This window comes from Emys orbicularis, chromosome 4 (genome assembly GCF_028017835.1).
Source record: "Emys orbicularis isolate rEmyOrb1 chromosome 4, rEmyOrb1.hap1, whole genome shotgun sequence".
Lineage (NCBI taxonomy): Eukaryota > Metazoa > Chordata > Testudines > Emydidae > Emys > Emys orbicularis.
The window spans coordinates 8,599,401-8,616,054 of record NC_088686.1 but is presented as its reverse complement, the minus strand read 5'-3'; the positions used below and the strand labels follow the sequence as shown (position 1 = coordinate 8,616,054).

The following is a 16,654-nucleotide window of genomic DNA, read 5'->3' as shown; positions in this document are numbered from 1 at the left end:
AGGTTCCCCTTGTTCTAGATCCTGTCCAAACGTGCAGCAGCAGCAGGGTGGCTAAATTTCCAATGTCTGAAAACCAGACCTCCCACCCCACCTCGTCCCCAAGGCCCCACTCGCACCTCTCCCCATGAGCCCCCCCCGTACATTCCCCCCCCCCCCCAACTCCAGCGTGAGTAGCCCCAAGGGACTTGCGAACCCCAGCTCCAGCAGGCTGCCTGGGAGTAAAGGTCAGAAGAGCGCTGCAGCCCAGCAGTCCCCTTCCCCGCCCCCCTCTGCGCTGCCCACTCAGCAGCGTCCTTCCCCGCCCCCCTCTGCGCTGTCTGCCCCAGCGCAGTCTGAGAGCACAGCAGGAAAAAAGCACTGGGTGGGGCAGCTCGCCTCCCTCCATCCTGGGGAACGTTCCCAGCCCGCTGAGAGCTCCTTACCCCACTCGCCATGGGCCCCTGCACTCTGTCCTCCGCTGCAGTCCTGCAAACCATGCTCCTCAAAGGGGCTGCCTGCGGCCCGAGCTGGTGCATGCATCCTGCCGCAGGAGCTGCCGCTTCAGGACTGGGCAAAAGACTGCCCCTATTCCCCTGCCCGCAGTAACCAGACTTAGTGTCCGGTCAATACAGCTGACCGGACACTGCTAGGTTCTCTTTTCAACCGGACTTTCTGGTCAAAAACTCTAAGCAGAAGGCACTTCCTAGCCCAGTGAATTTACTATCTGAAGACACAAGGGTAGGAGCAAAAAACACCAGAGGTACAGAGAAAGTGACTTGCCCAAGGTCATACAGCAGGTCAGGGCAGAGTTTAAGTCAGGTCTGACTCCCAGTCCAGTGATCTATCCACTACCTCCCAAGCACCCCGAGCGCCTCAGATGAGAAGTGTTCCTGTATACACATACAGAACATTATTACAGCATTTCCTTCACAGCGAAACAGGCCCGAGAGGGTTGCAAAACAGTTTCAGTTACAACCCAGCTGGCTCACAGACTCATAGCTCTGCTAAGAATTCACCGGACGGGGTGAGGTTCTCTACAGACTCTTGGTCTTTCTAAGAGAATCCCTTTGAGCAAAGTCCCTTTTCACCATTTTTGAGTTGGGAATATGAAATATTTACTTTCCACACCATGAAAAACTAGAACCCCCCCCCCCATTTAAAGAGGGGGGGAAAGGAGATTTGGGACTTGGCATGTAAATAGTCCTCATTGAGACACAAGCCCACGGGCAGAGGTCACATCAGGTGGGCCACAAAAGGAAGGCAGGTTTGTTAAATCAGGCAAATAAAACAAGCAACAAAGTGCCCTTGCCTGTGTTGTCTACAGGCTAGGCACAGAACTATGAGAGGAAAATACCTATGTCTACGCCATTCCCTAGGGAGACCTGTATAGTCTCCCCTACTCACAGGGTGATCACTCTGTGATGTCATCAATTCCCTCCCAAGCTGCAGCTTCCCCTCACTAGGGCAGCCTCCTCCCTTTATATCCAGGTCCCCTTTGATTATTTACTGCAGCTGGAGGACCCTCCATCCAGGTCTGATGCTTCTGGCAGGTGTTCCTGATTTAACTCGTCTCCAGGCCAGATCATTAACCCTTTGCTGCCCTCATCCAAGGCAGAGCTTGCGCACCTCATCACAGTCCATAGCTAGGTATGGGGTGGGGGAAGAAAGGAATTAACAGTTGCATGAACATTTGAAGACTGCAGAGCGTGCCTAGACAGCAGAAAGCATTAGCTTGCACTTTGAGATACACACCCTGGAAAGTGCAAACTGCTGAGAATGTGCAATAGCCCCTGACTGGTGCCAGTTTGCTCTATCTTTGAATGTCTTTTCTCATTATTTTTTTCCTTTCCACTTTGGGGGCTGCTCCTGGCAGTAGAGTCCAGGGGGTGCAGAAGTGCATGATAGTAAAGTTAAAGTACCTTTGTAAGTGTTTGCAAGATTGACTTTGCAACAGCAGCCCCCAATCAGAAAAAAATTAAGGGACCATGTTAGTTCAAATTTCCACAGCCGTGCTCATTTAGCTGTGCTGCATTTTCATTCTTCCCTCCCCCCTTCTGAAATATGTAGGTGAGCATGTTACTGTTTATGTTGGTAAAGTGAAGAGCCTGACTTTGCAATGCTCTGACGGTTTCCCTAAGAAAACAGCAATGTTAGAGGGCCAAACCTTGCTGGCCCTACTCCCTGAATAGCCCCATTAGATTCAGAGCGGTTACGCATGCGAAGGTGAGTAGGATCTGCTGTAGAAGAAGGTTTTTAGCTCTGTTATCTGAAGAAGCTCATAGCTCAGTGATCAAGGAGGCATCAGAAGTAAAAAAGAGTGACGGAAAATCAATGCCTTTTGTACACTATTCAAGAGCTGTTCACCATGCGTGAATGCCATTTCTCATTTGATGGCACATAAAAAGGCCTTGCCGTTGAGCTAACGCTCTCGCCTGCGCCTTCATCATCCCACCCTGATCCTTCCATTTAAAATGCAGGCGGACCCCAGCTGCAGGGAGAGGCTGCAAGGAATCCCAGGAGATGATGGCCAACCAGAGAGTGGAGGCTCATGGGGAGAATGGGGGTAGGAAATGTCCAGAACTACAACCCGTATAAGGGATTCATAGATTCATAGATTCTAGGACTGGAAGGGACCTCGAGAGGTCATCAAGTCCAGTCCCCTGCCCGCATGGCAGGACCAAATACTGTTTAGACCATCCCTGATAGACATTTATCTAACCTACTCTTAAATATCTCCAGAGATGGAGATTCCACAACCTCCCTAGGCAATTTATTCCAGTGTTTAACCACCCTGACAGTTAGGAACTTTTTCCTAATGTCCAACCTAGACCTCCCTTGCTGCAGTTTAAGCCCATTGCTTCTTGTTCTATCCTTAGAGGCTAAGGTGAACAAGTTTTCTCCCTCCTCCTTATGACACCCTTTTAGATACCTGAAAACTGCTATCATGTCCCCTCTCAGTCTTCTCTTTTCCAAACTAAACAAACCCAATTCTTTCAGTCTTCCTTCATAGGTCATGTTCTCAAGACCTTTAATCATTCTTGTTGCTCTTCTCTGGACCCTTTCCAATTTCTCCACATCTTTCTTGAAATGCGGTGCCCAAAACTGGACACAATACTCCAGCTGAGGCCTAACCAGAGCAGAGTAGAGCGGAAGAATGACTTCTCGTGTCTTGCTCACAACACACCTGTTAATACATCCCAGAATCATGTTTGCTTTTTTTGCAACAGCATCACACTGTTGACTCATATTTAGCTTGTGGTCCACTATAACCCCTAGATCCCTTTCTGCCGTACTCCTTCCTAGACAGTCTCTTCCCATTCTGTATGTGTGAAACTGATTTTTTCTTCCTAAGTGGAGCACTTTGCATTTGTCTTTGTTAAACTTCATCCTGTTTAACTCAGACCATTTCTCCAATTTGTCCAGATCATTTTGAATTATGACCCTGTCCTCCAAAGCAGTTGCAATCCCTCCCAGTTTGGTATAATCCGCAAACTTAATAAGCGTACTTTCTATGCCAATATCTAAGTCGTTAATGAAGATATTGAAAGAGCCGGTCCCAAAACAGACCCCTGCGGAACCCCACTCGTTATGCCTTTCCAGCAGGATTGGGAACCATTAATAACAACTCTCTGAGTACGGTTATCCAGCCAGTTATGCACCCACCTTATAGTAGCCCCATCTAAATTGTATTTGCCTAGTTTATCGATAAGAATATCATGCGAGACCGTATCAAATGCCTTACTGAAGTCTAGGTATACCACATCCACAGCTTCTCCCTTATCCACAAGACTCGTTATCGTATCGAAGAGATGGTGACATCTCAGGCAGAAACAGGGATTAACGTTGACTTGAAACTAAACAACATGGTTCATTAGGAGGGAGGGATAGCTCAGTGGTTTGCGCATTGGCCTGCTGAACCCAGGGTTGTGAGTTCAATCCTTGAGGGGGCCATTTAGGGATGGGGGCAAAAAATCTGTCTGGGGATTGGCCCTGCTCTGAGCAGGGGGTTGGACTAGATGACCTCCTGCGGTCCCTTCCAACCCTGATGTTGTATAAATGTGACAATTTTGATTTTCCTGTCTGAAAATTCCAGACGTCAAGTTTTTCCCATAGAAAACTTTTATTTCAACGAAACCCCATTTCCCCGTGAGAAACTGTTTAGTTTGACATTTTTCTTCCAGCCCCAATTGTAAATTGCAGGATTGGGGCTTCAGATAGGACACTACCATGAGCATTTTTTCTTTGAGACCATTACTGACATGCCTTTCAAAGTGTATGACTAGAGATGAAATTAAAAATGTAGCAGTTGGTAGAAATGTACTTCTGCGCAAAGGCTATAAATCAGAGACTGGGGCGGAGAGGGAGAATTGCAAAGAAGTTATGTGAAAGAGCTCTTTGTAGCAGGGAGCAAAATTGTGATCTGAATTAAAAGCAAACAGAAAAACCCACTGTCTACATTCCCGGGATCTCCCAAAGCTAGCAGTGACCCTATTCCTCAATAAGGAAAACTTACAAATTTTGCAGTGAGCGATGCTTTCATTCACTTTTTTCTTATCAAGTATGAGCGTGCGAAAGCAGGGTGTTCTATGCAATTCCCAGCTTTCGCTCTCATCAAAGCTTCCTTAATGCTTAGATAGAGATTTACAGTTTGAAACAACACCATCCTTGGTCATGGGGGGAGGGAGAGCTCAGTGGTTTGAGCATTAGCCCGCTAAACCCAGGGTTGTGAGTTCAATCCTTGAGGGGACCATTTAGGGAATCTAGGGCAAAATCTGTCAGGGATGGTACTTGGTCCTGCTGTGAAGGCAGGGGACTGGACTTGATGACCTTTCAAGGTCCCTTCCAGCTCTATGAGATAGGTATATCTCCATATACATGGAAGACTCTGAATGTAGCTGAAACGATGTTGCTCTGACCCTCAGGGAGGCACTCAGAAGGTCCACAGCCTTCATGTGCTATGTAGCAGGGGCTGCTCCTGCTGGGGAGGTGCTGCCCAAAGCATTCTCCAAGGCTTTGTGGTATGTGGACTGCAGGCTAAGTAAGGAAGAGGTGTAAACTATTTCCTTGCAATATTGTCATTTGGCCACTAGATGTCTCTGTATGCTGTACCAGGATTCAGCCAGGGTGCGGTCCCTGGTAAACAGAGGAGACAGAACTAGAGCTCAACCTGTGTGGAAGCCCATGTGTGTGTCTGTAGTTTGCAGTTGCTTTGCTCAATAAATGCATCATGTTGAGGATGGACTATGACTCTGTGTATCTTGCCCAGAAGAATTTGGGATGGTGCAGCAGCTCAGAAAGATACCTCAGCACCAATTACTTCCCCGTGTGAAACTCCATCAAACACAGCACATTTACTGAAGTTGGGCACTGGGTCTGGGATTTTGCCCTCAGTAATTCATCTTCACAGCAAATTTTTGACATTACAAGTTTTTAAGTGCTAATCGTATACGACCCAACATGTTTAAATACCCATCTTTTCAACCACAATTTGAAATGTACAATTTTCATTGTATACTACTTGGATTTAAATTGCTATTTTGACAATACCAACTGTACTTTTGCAAAGCTTTTAATTCTTATCAGTTCAGGTTCACTTTGGAGCTTTTCCGAATGTAAGTTTGTACATTATTTTCAAACCAACCAACCACACAACTATGCACGAGCACAGACCTCCAGGAAACCGTGGACACTCCTTGGTCAATAATAAGTTCAGATACAAGAGCGCTCAATGAAATTAAAAGGCAACAAAGTACAGCTGAAGATAAGAAATACCTTTTTAAACAATGCATAATTACCCTGTGGAATTCATTATTGCTAGATACGGAGAGCAAGAACTTAGTTGATTAAAAAAGGATAGACATTTATACAGATAAGAGCCTGTACAGTCACATTAGACAAAGGAAAAGATGTAAGGGCTCTAAACCCTCAGGTTCCAAAGAATTTCCAAACACTCATGAGTGGTTGGCATGAAACTTCTCCTATCAGGTTATTTCATAATTATCCACTTAAGATTTTTGGCATCTTCCTCTGAAACATCTGGTGCTGGCCACTTTCAGAGACAGGGTGTTGAACTACCTGGACTATTGGTTCGATCCAAAGACGGTCCAAATACAGTGGTCTGTCAGCTGCCATTGGGTTGATTTGCAAGTAGATTTGTGCAGAAACAACAACACAGAGATTATTACTGCAGAATGTGTGTGCATGCATGTGTAGTCAGGTATCCCATTTGTGTTACTGGGATTTGCCAATATCACTTCCTTGCTTGTTGTTAGACAATACACCCCACCCATTATCTCTAATAAGATTCTCATAGCACAAATGGAGTAATTATGCAGGACAGCATTTTCCAGTGGTTAATTGGGACCAATTTAATCAGAGCCAAAGGGAAGACAAGAGAAAATCCAAGACCAATAGTCTACCTGAATCTTAAGAAAACATTAAGAAGCAACTTAACTTTACAGCAGTTCCTGAATCCCAATGTGGAATGAACTTTTTTACATCTAATATAAATAATAAAACCACATTAAAATATAGTAATATCTACTATATAACAAAGAAAGGAATTTTTCTTCTTTGCAGGGAAAAGAAACCTTTTAGTGAAATTCACAATGGAATACAGACAGCCTCTCATAGCTGCAGTTTAATGATGCATACACGTTTCGGATAATGGGGTTCTTGCCTTGGAGACCGCAGGCTAATGAGTGAGGATACTGTTTATTTCCATGATAATGATGTTTATAAAGTATAGTATATAGGTACTATGTCCCTGTGGTATTACACTTTAATTACAGCTGTGTATTTCTCAGGATTGTTTTGTTTCTTTTTGTAATGGGCTGGATTCATCTGACAAGCAAAACACAAAAAACTCAGACACTTCTCCAGGCCCCAAAACTTTCCAGCTGGGTTAGTCTCCCCAGTGCCTCCACTCAGAAGAGCTAACCGATTCATCGGAATTTTCCAGTTTTAAAAAAATGAATAAGAAAGCTTTGTATACTTGAGCAATCTTTTCCTCTTTGATGCTTTTTTGGCTTCAGAACTGCAGACTGGCCACTTGTGTTCAGAGGGAAAATACTTCCATTTGAACAGAAAAACTAAGACTTTCCCCAAAAACTACGGTAGCTGGAGATCTTAGGCCAGGCTTTATTTATTTGAATCCCACGTTTCTGAATTTATTTCATGCCATACTTTAGAGTTCGAAAATACACGGTACTTAAAATGGAGCTGTCTACCCACACCTTTCATGTTGTTCATTATCCTCAGGGTAACACCCTTATTTGGCCATTTACATTTGTTGCCTTCAAATTTAAAAATTACATTAACACTTTGTCATTGCCCTTTAAAGCCCGATCCTGCAAATAAGCCATGCGGAGCCCTACAGGAGTCAGTGGGCCTTAGCCCAGGTGAAGGGGTCCACCCGCATGGATCCCATTGGCGCTGACTTCCTCTCTACCCGGGGGGTGCTCAACCCCCCCACCTTCGCCCCAGGCCCACCCCCACTTCACCCCTTCCTCCAAGTCCCACCCCTGCCTTGCCTCTTCCTGCCCTGCCCCAGACCCTGCCCCACCCCACCCTTTCCCCCCTAGGCCCTTCCCCTGCCCCACCTCTTCTGTCCCCACTCTGCCCCCTCCCTGCCTCTTCCCCTGAGCACACCCCGTCCCTGTTCTAGTCCTCCCTCTCCCTACCAGCAGGGCCGGCTTTAGCAGGTGCAGGGCCCCACGCCGGGACGCGAATTGTCTCGCGCCCTCCCCCGCCCCAGCCCCGCCCCAACTCCGCCCCCTCACTGCCCCATTGGATCCCTCCCCAAATCCCTGCGTCTTCCCCAAGCACTCCGCATTCCTCCTCCTTCCCCGGCTTGCGCTGATCAGCTGTATGGTGGCGCAAGCGCTGGAGGGAGGAGGGAGAAGCAGGACGCGGCTTTTTTTTTTCCCCCCCCTCTGCCGGCAGCCCCGGACGTTGAGGGGCCCTCTTAGGCGCGGGGCCCCATTCCAGGGAATCGGTCAAATCGGCTTAAAGCCGGCCCTGCCTCCCAGCACCTCCTGCATGCCACAGAACAGCTGATCACAGCGGGTGGGAGGCGCTGGGAGGGAGGGAGGGAGAGAGAGGAGTTGACCAGCGGGGCGCCGGTGGGTGGGAGGCACTGGGAGGGAAGGGGAGGCGTTGACCAGCGGGGCGCCGGCTGGCAGGGAAGAGGGGAGCTTGATGCCGGTGGGTGCTAAGCACCCACTAATTTTTTTCCATGGGTGCTCCAGCCCTGGAGCACCCATGGAGTCGGTGCCTATGATGGCTCCTATTGAAGGATCATGACCCAATGCTTCAATTCAGCAAGGCACTTAAGCCCATGATGTCATTGGCAATATTCACGTGTTTAGAGTTACGTACATACTTAAACTTGGACTCTGATTCAGCAAGTTCTTAGAACTTGGATAGCATTTTACCTACGGGACATGATGATTAGGGCAGCCCTCACAGTGAGCATTAAACACGGGGCCCATCACTTACTCTGTTTATCCATCTTTGCTATGTAACCGTTCAGCAGATCAAGCTGTTGTCCCTTTGGAGGTGCCTTGGCTTGATTCTCCCTTCCTCAGAAGATATTTGTACTCAGTCCATCATTTTAGGACTAACGCAGAAAACCTATTTCCCCCCACAATTATTGTGAATTGTTTGTTTCTGCCTTTGTTTCGTATTGCACTGACGCCCCGTATCTTCACCCAGCTGAATGGTGGTTGTAGCCTAATGTGTCTTTTCTGAATGTTAATCAACGCTACATTCTGTCATGTACATGCGGCTTCTTTCCAGTCCTGCAGCAGTCGTTTAACTTCTGCTAAATTTGGAAAATACCTTTTTCTAGAGTGGCCCACGATGGTACCAACTAATGGGAACATACTGCAGGCGCAGAACAGAAAGTCTAATTTCATTTTGATCCCAAACCACTGGAGACTTTTTTAAATCAATGGTAGATTAATTTACGAAGTTGCCTGCAACTCCCTATCCAATACAAGTCTGTAGAGTGTTAAGATTCACTGAGCTACTCTAGCTAATAAGAACCGTGCCTTTCTCTGTATCTTCTCCTCTAGAAGAACTCAGAGATGGCAAGAGAAATGTAAAGGGGTCATGAAGTCAAGGTGCTATGCTCATTTACATCAGTTGAGGATCAGGCCCCTGTGAGTCCACTGAGTTTGTAATCCGGTTTCACCAACTCCCCCACCTCCAAAGGATGGTGCCAGAGATACTCCAGAGTGGGCAAGGCCACCACAGCCCACACTAGGCAGAGACTCAAGGGAATACATGCGGAAGGCAGTCCCCCAAGTGCCGAGATGCCATCTGCTTCTGTGCTCCCTCCAGTCCCCCTGTAGCAATGGGGCCATGGCTAACAGTGCCATTAACCTGCCTCCCACTCAGCTGCCACCCATCACTCCTCTGCAGGCTCAGAGCTGCAGCGAGGTGACTTCATGGTGCATTTTACAGCGCAAACCCTGCTGTTCTGAGAGGTGAACGTGCTACATAGACCAGCTATTCCTTTGACTCCTGCCCTCTTCCCCGGCCCTGTAGAGCAGATGTGCCCCAAAGGAGGTGGGGGAGAGGCAGTTACCAGATGAAATGCTATCACACAGCTCCTTTTCCCTCTCCTAACCCTTCTCCTAGGGTGACCAGACAGCAAGTGTGAAAAATCGGGACGGGGGTGGGGGGTAATCGGAGCCTATATAAGGAAAAGACCCCAAAATCGGGACTGTCCCTATAAAATCGGGACATCTGGTCACCCTACCTTCTCCTCACAGTCTGGGAGAGCAGGCTCCCTTCCGCACAGTGTGAATGGGTGGGACGACATGGATCACATGACTTTAAAATGTCTTGGAACTAGTGGGGTTCGGACCGTGCCATATCCTGGGTACAGCCCAGAAAGGACAGGTGGCTTGGTCTCTCCCACCAAGGGACAGTCACTCCAGATTGCCCTTCCTGCTCAGTACTTGGAGGGTGGTGAAGCACTGGAATGCTTTACCTAGGGAGGTGGTGGAATCTCCTTCCTTAGAGGTTTTTAAGGCCCGGCTTGACAAAGCCCTGGCTGGGATGATTTAGTTGGGGATTGGTCCTGCTTTGAGCAGGGGGTTGGATTAGATGACCTCCTGAGGTCTCTTCCCACCCTCATATTCTATGATTCTATACTCCGGGAGGATCTGTAGCTTCCTTCCAGGCAAGGCCCAAGGCTGTTTCCTTTCTAGCTCATTGTTGGCCATGGGCTTATTTTTGTGGCTGTGGATAGTTACAAAGAGTCTTATGCATTGTATGCAGCGGTGGGTCCTTGACAAACTTTGGCTTTATGAGTCAGCCTTGCCACTCAGTTACCCTCTGGACTGACATCTGTATCTCCACTGCAACAAGTAGATACATTCCAGATTTACACCTACATAAATGAATTCAATACCTGGCCCATACTGTACAGAGAGTCCAATGGTAACTATGTGTGGAAGGTTTTCTCCCAGAATTCCAGGTTCCAGCCCCCATCTTCTAAGGACTGGCTCAGATTACCCAGAAACCACCTTACCCAGTGTGATCAGGTCTAGAGAGGAAGGAGAGCCCAATGGTTAGGGTGCCAGCGGCGTTCAATTTCCTACTCCTGTGTGATCCTGGCAAAGTTAATTGGGACCAGACTGATTTCAATGGCAGCAAGGAGCCTAGATGCTTTTAAAAATCTCACTAGGTCCCTGCCTGCAGCTTTCAGTGCCTAAATACCTTGGCAAACCTGGCCCTGAGTCGTTTCTGCACACAGACGTTTTCTATACACTAGAGGTGTTTATAGCAGCGTAGTTTTATTCGTGCAAGGAGGGATCCACACTCAGGGTCATACGGGGATAACGATTTCGGTAATGGGAAAAAAAATCTCTCTCCTCACTGAAATAGTTACATGTGTATAACTGGGTAGAGACCAGGCCCTGATCTCTCTGTGCCTCAGTTCTCCATCTGTAAAATGGGGATGATGCAACGTATTTAGCCTCCAGACAGTGTTGACTATGAGCTGCCTTAGCCACCTAGACAGCCATCCCACGACAGCCACATTCCGCAGAAATAATGGCACGGTTATCCTCAAGAGGGAGCTGCGTGAGAGAGAGAGCGCTTTCTCAGATACTGCCCCCACACCCCACGGGATCAGGCGTGACCATGAAACTCAGGAACCTCAGAGCAAAAAGCAAATCCCAGTTCCCAAGCCTAGTTCACAATATGGCCACAACCACTGCCCAAAGTGCAGTCCCTGCAGACCGGAGATCAGGGCCGGCTCCAGGGTTTTGGCCGCCCCAAGCAGCCCCCTCCCCCAAAAAAGCCGTGATCACAATGGCAATTCGGCGGGAGGTCCTTCGCGCCGAGGCGGAGTGAGGGACCGTACGCCGAATTGCGGCCGAATAGCTGGACGTGCTGCCCCTCTCCGGAGTGGCCGCCCCAAGCACCTGCTTGACAAGCTGGTGCCTGGAGCCGGCCCTGCCGGAGATGCGACAGGTAAAGCTACCCAGAGTACCCAGCCTAATTTTACGGGGAGCTCGGAAACTGTGGTGATGAGTCTAGTGCAAGAACACATACCGACAGATTTGATAGGGCAGCTATAAATAACTACTTTTTCCCCATCTACATTCTCCCCCACTATTATCTCTCTCAGCCGTGGGAATCCCTCACGCTAAGCTGTGACAGCTGGTTGGGTTTTTTTTGGTAATATTGTTGCTTCTGAAAAGGTTTCCCTCTAAAATAAGCCGCTCGTCGTTTGAAAACAATTTTTATTACCCCCCCCCCCTCCAAAAACCTACACTGACCAAAAAAATAAAGCAAGGGGCCAAATCTCCAGCCAGAGTAATTCGATGCAGTTCTATTGACTTCAACACAGCTGACGATCTGGCCCAAGGTATGAAAGAGATTTGATGATGTCCACGTTGCACACATTTCATTCTTTTCTGAACGGAAAATAAAATGAAACAAATTAAAATTGGGCCTAGGGGTTTCCTTAAGCGGAACAAAGGTTTTGATTCATAAATCATGGTTAAGTGTTCACACACTTCAGGGTGCTTTCTTTTTAATGCATACTGGATTTGTGTGTGATTTATGAAGCGGCCTTTCAATATTGAAAAGCTGTTCACAAATTGGAGGGGAGCCAGCAGAAAGGAGTGGTCATGAGGGAGTTTCCATAGAAACGGGTTCATGATCATGCTAGCATCGGATACCTTCTGAGAGCAGGAAAGCGGGGTCTGATACACTGCAGTTCAGCTGCTCCCAGGAAAGGTCAGTTTGTCATCATATAGGTCTTGAAAAATAAGAACGTTGTTTTGTTGCTGAGCCTCGTTCCTGGACAAGTCTCCCACTTGGGCTGGATTTTTGGGCATGAGGAGCGTGCAAACAATTGCTTAAAGCAGGCCAAAGGGCACCGGATGGGACATTTTGGCCCCCTGCGAACAAGGACTTGCAGCTATTTCAGAGCAAGCCGGGATTTGTGACAGTGCGGTGAGCAGTCCCGGCCTCTCACTGAATGTCGCTGAAAAGGCAAACGCTCAAAGCGAGTCCAGGTGGATTGTTTTTGAAGGGCACCAAAAGCATTTGGGGGGACACCCCATGGTAGGGTTTAATAAAGAATACTGAATAAACCTTCGGCCTTTCGCTTGAAAGTGTAGTTAGTACACAGTACAAAGAGAAATTTGCTTGTCCAGGTTGGGACTGGTATCATCCAAGTTAGAAAATGACGATTTACTGGTTTGGGAGAGAGACAAACTCAGACAGCTGGGTTAACTTCAGCAATGGCGGTGCATCCGATGCAGCCCGCTGGGCCCCAGGAGAAACGCATCCCTAAGGAAGGCAGATGGTGTTTCTGTCTCTGCTCTACCTCAGGGATGGGCTGTGGGATTGGGCAGGTGAAGCAGCTCTTCCGTTACACTGGGGCCACCCTGGGGGGGACAACCCGGCGGGGGGTCAGTGGCAGAGGAACTCTTTCACTGGGACAGCAACGGAAGTTTCTTCCACCCTGGCAATGCCCCTTTTTGCATCAGCAACCCCCACTTAGGTTGCTATCCATAAAGGGAGAGAGAGACACTTCCCCCGGATGCCCATGTCCTCAGATGACGTTCCTATTTGCAAGACCTCCATGTACGCTGGGTACGGCGGCATAACTCCTTCCCGGGGCAGTGTTTGTCTACACACAAAGGTTGCACCACTTTGACTATAGATAAAGCAGTACAATCACCGTAGCTTAGACACAGTTATATTGGTAGAAAGGGGCTTATTCCCATATGGGAAGGGGAATAAACTATCCCAGCATATGCCACTTTCACGCTGGTATAATTGCACCCATACTAGGGATTGTACGGGTAGAACTATTTTGGTAAAAAATAATCACACCCCTAATTGATAGTCATACTGGTACAAAAATTGTGTGGCGACCAGGCCGTGGGGCTATTAACAGATAGAAGCAGCAGGCAGAGTTCTCAAGGGGTATTACAGAAATGATGGGTGGCTGGGAGTGGAAATGACCAAGGACAGTTTGATACTTTGTTCCAGAGACTAGAACTGGTGTTTTTAAGAGAGTCTAAAGGAGTTAAGCTCCTAAATCCCATTGCAAGTCAATGGAAGTTGGGCACCAAGGGTATGTCTACACTGAGATAAAAGACCCATAGCATGGGTGTGGCTGATAGGTGCCAATTCCGTGGGTGCTCTGGGGCTGGAGCACCCACGGAAAAAAAATAATAGTGGGTGCTCCACACCCACCGGCAGCCCCACCGATCAGCTCCTCCCCCCCCAGCACCTCCCAGCCACCAGTGATCAGCTGTTCAGTGGCGTGCAGGAGGTGCTGAGGGTCGAGGGAGGAGCAGGGGCAGGAAGAGGCGGAGGAGGGGGAGGGAAGAGGTGGAGTGGAGGGAGAGGAGGGGGCGGAGTAGGGGTCGAGTAACCCCTGGGAACTCAGGAATTCGATGCCTCTGCTGGCTGGCCCGGGTCAGCTGACTCAGGGTTGCAGGTTTGGGCTACTGGTTTTAGTATCGCAATGCAGACATACCCGGCCCCAGCATTTATTTTTTCAATTTGATCAATTAAAATTTTCACAGTTGCATAAAATGATGGGTTTTAATTTTTTTTACTGATTTTAATTTTAATAGTTGTGGGAAATTATGGGGAGGGAGGGAGGTGTCAGACAAATTATTTAATTACCACAGATATTAAGATTCAAAAAGTGAAAGCGTTCTAACCGTTAGCACACACAACTGTCGACATGGACAAAGTAAATATCATTAAATCAAGCTCTAAGAAGTTCGCAAGCTGCATTTTTCTGATGTTGCTTATCTGTAAATTTTGATTATCATCTATGGAAATATTTTTTTGGTGGTTTGGGTGTGTGGAGGGTGAAACTGACGTTCACCAACATTTACTGATAAAAATCTAATCCTTCCAAGCCTAGTCATATGTAGGTAACCAGTGTTGGAACAAACTACCGCTGAAACAGAGTTATTTTTATTTTAAGGAGTTCACATATTTTCCCTCAAGATCTGGCAAGCAGCAAAGATTTCAGCCAACACATCAGTAAAACATCCTTCCTGTTGCCACACGAGCAAAGGCATAGAAATGGCAATGGTATTAAAATAATCAAGGTAACAATGCATTTTTATTATTTACACTCAAGTAGCACCAATCAGGGCCCCACTTTGCAAGGTGTTAAATAAAAGACAGTCCCAGACCTGAATTATCAATGAGCAGCAATATACAAGTCTATAGAATATTCCTCTATCTTTCTACCTTTGAAAGTACCTTCACCAGCAGAAGAGATCTGATTTTAGGAGGTTCTTAATCTAGCAGGCAAAGGCAGGAAAAGGTCCAATGGTTAGAAGCTGAAGTTAGAATATTTCTAACGGGAAATAAAGATATACGTTTCAAATGGTGAAGCAAAGTAAAAGGTGCACTTGGAGTCTTTAAATCCAGATGGGATGAATATGCTCCAAGCTACAGACATGCTCCAATTCAACCACAAGTTATTGGGCTTGATATTGTTCCTTTAGGTCATGGGGAAGAATAAATAATTCCTTCCCCTATAGCGATTGCTGGGTGAAATTCTGTAACCTGGGTTATTGCAGGAGGTCAGGCTAGATGATCAGCGTCGTCCCTTCTGGCTGAAAATATCTATGAATCTATATGGCTCCGAGAGGCAGAGTGGAAAAATTCTGAGGAAATTAAGGAGGTCTGAGAGCTCTCTCGTATGGCAGAAAAGAATATATGGAACACGGCTCCAGGAGGAGACTCATGCCAGTATGAAATATACCAACAAATCAGGTCAGAGGAATCAACACTACAAAGACCTGAAAAAGAATGAAAGAAAACAAGGCCTACAGACAGAACAAAAACCCAACCATCATTCTAATGTAGTTATATGGGGCCATAGGTGTGCATGGGACTTTGGAGATGAAATAGAAAGACAAGGCCTCTGAGGTGGAGAGTTTACAAATCCATGGTGCAAATGTCACAATTTTATTTTCTTAAAGCCCCAGCTCCTGGAGTCAGATGAATGTGAGAGAAAAAGCTTGTGTGACCTGAATCCTTCTGAAGGCAAAAAGAACCCACCATTTCTTTACTTTTTAAAATCCCACAATTTCTCAGCCAGTCTCATGATCCTGGGGCAGGCCTAACACATGATTTTTTAAATACTTAAGGTGGGCAACAGTCCAATCTCAAGTTAGACCAAAGACAGAAAACAAACTGATGACACACACAGGAAAGTAAAAACCTTAGAATCAGAGGACACAGTTAAGCCTTTGGACACATACAGACCCACAGTGACGGAGACAGCGGATTACAGCTTGAATTTCAGTTATACTCAAACTGCCTTGGGCCTCAGCTTAAATTGTCAAAAAAGTGATTTAGGATCCCATTTTCAAAATGGATTTAGGCCCCTACAAGTCTATGTCTCATTGACGACGAATGGGATTTATGCTCCTCCATGCCTTTGTCTGCACACCGAAATTTCACCAGTTTAATGTAATTTGGTTAGTTTGCACATTCTTATTTCAGTTTAGCTTAAACTGGTTCCCAATTGCCATAAGCTAAATACATATCGATCAGGTTTATATCAATGTAAAGGTGTGTGTGCCTTTCGGCGGAGTGTCGAGTACATACCCATGTAGGGGTATAAATAGCAGTAGAGAGGGTGAGGCGTGGTTTTACTCATCCAAGCCGTGCCGCCCCATCTACAGTGCTACAAGGAGCAGTTGTAGTGTCTCACTTCCTCTCGGCCTTTTCCCTCCTTGGGAAAACACTCCCCCAGTGAGGAAAGGCTCTGGCAGGAGGAGGCAGGTTTCCCCACAGCTTCCCCTGCCAGAGCCTTTCCCTGACACGTGTAGCTACACAACGCAGTTTGGATGCCGTGGGCTTTTCACAGCGGCGTGTAGCGACATGTACCCAACATGTCGCCACCACTGGCGTGTAATGTGGACGTAAGCCAAGAGTGTCCACACTACCTTTTGCACCAGTTTGACTAAATCGATTTTAAACACGCACCTTTAGTTAAACCAGTGCAACTTTACATCTAGACAAGTCGCTAGACTCACACCCACCTACTCAGCTCCTCCAGATTTGGTCCAGGGAACCATGTGCCCAAATGGTCACAAGACGAGCGTAGCAGGAAAAGCCACGAACGAAATGGGAAAGTAAAAGGTAACAAAGCAGG

General features: G+C 47.2%; 1 protein-coding gene across 1 annotated transcript in view; it reads right to left on the bottom strand.

Moving 5' to 3' along the window:
* GNG2 (G protein subunit gamma 2) overlaps nucleotides 1–16,654 on the bottom strand; it is a 95,010-nt gene that overhangs the window by 9,300 nt on the left and 69,056 nt on the right. The gene's annotated exons all lie outside the window — the stretch shown is intronic.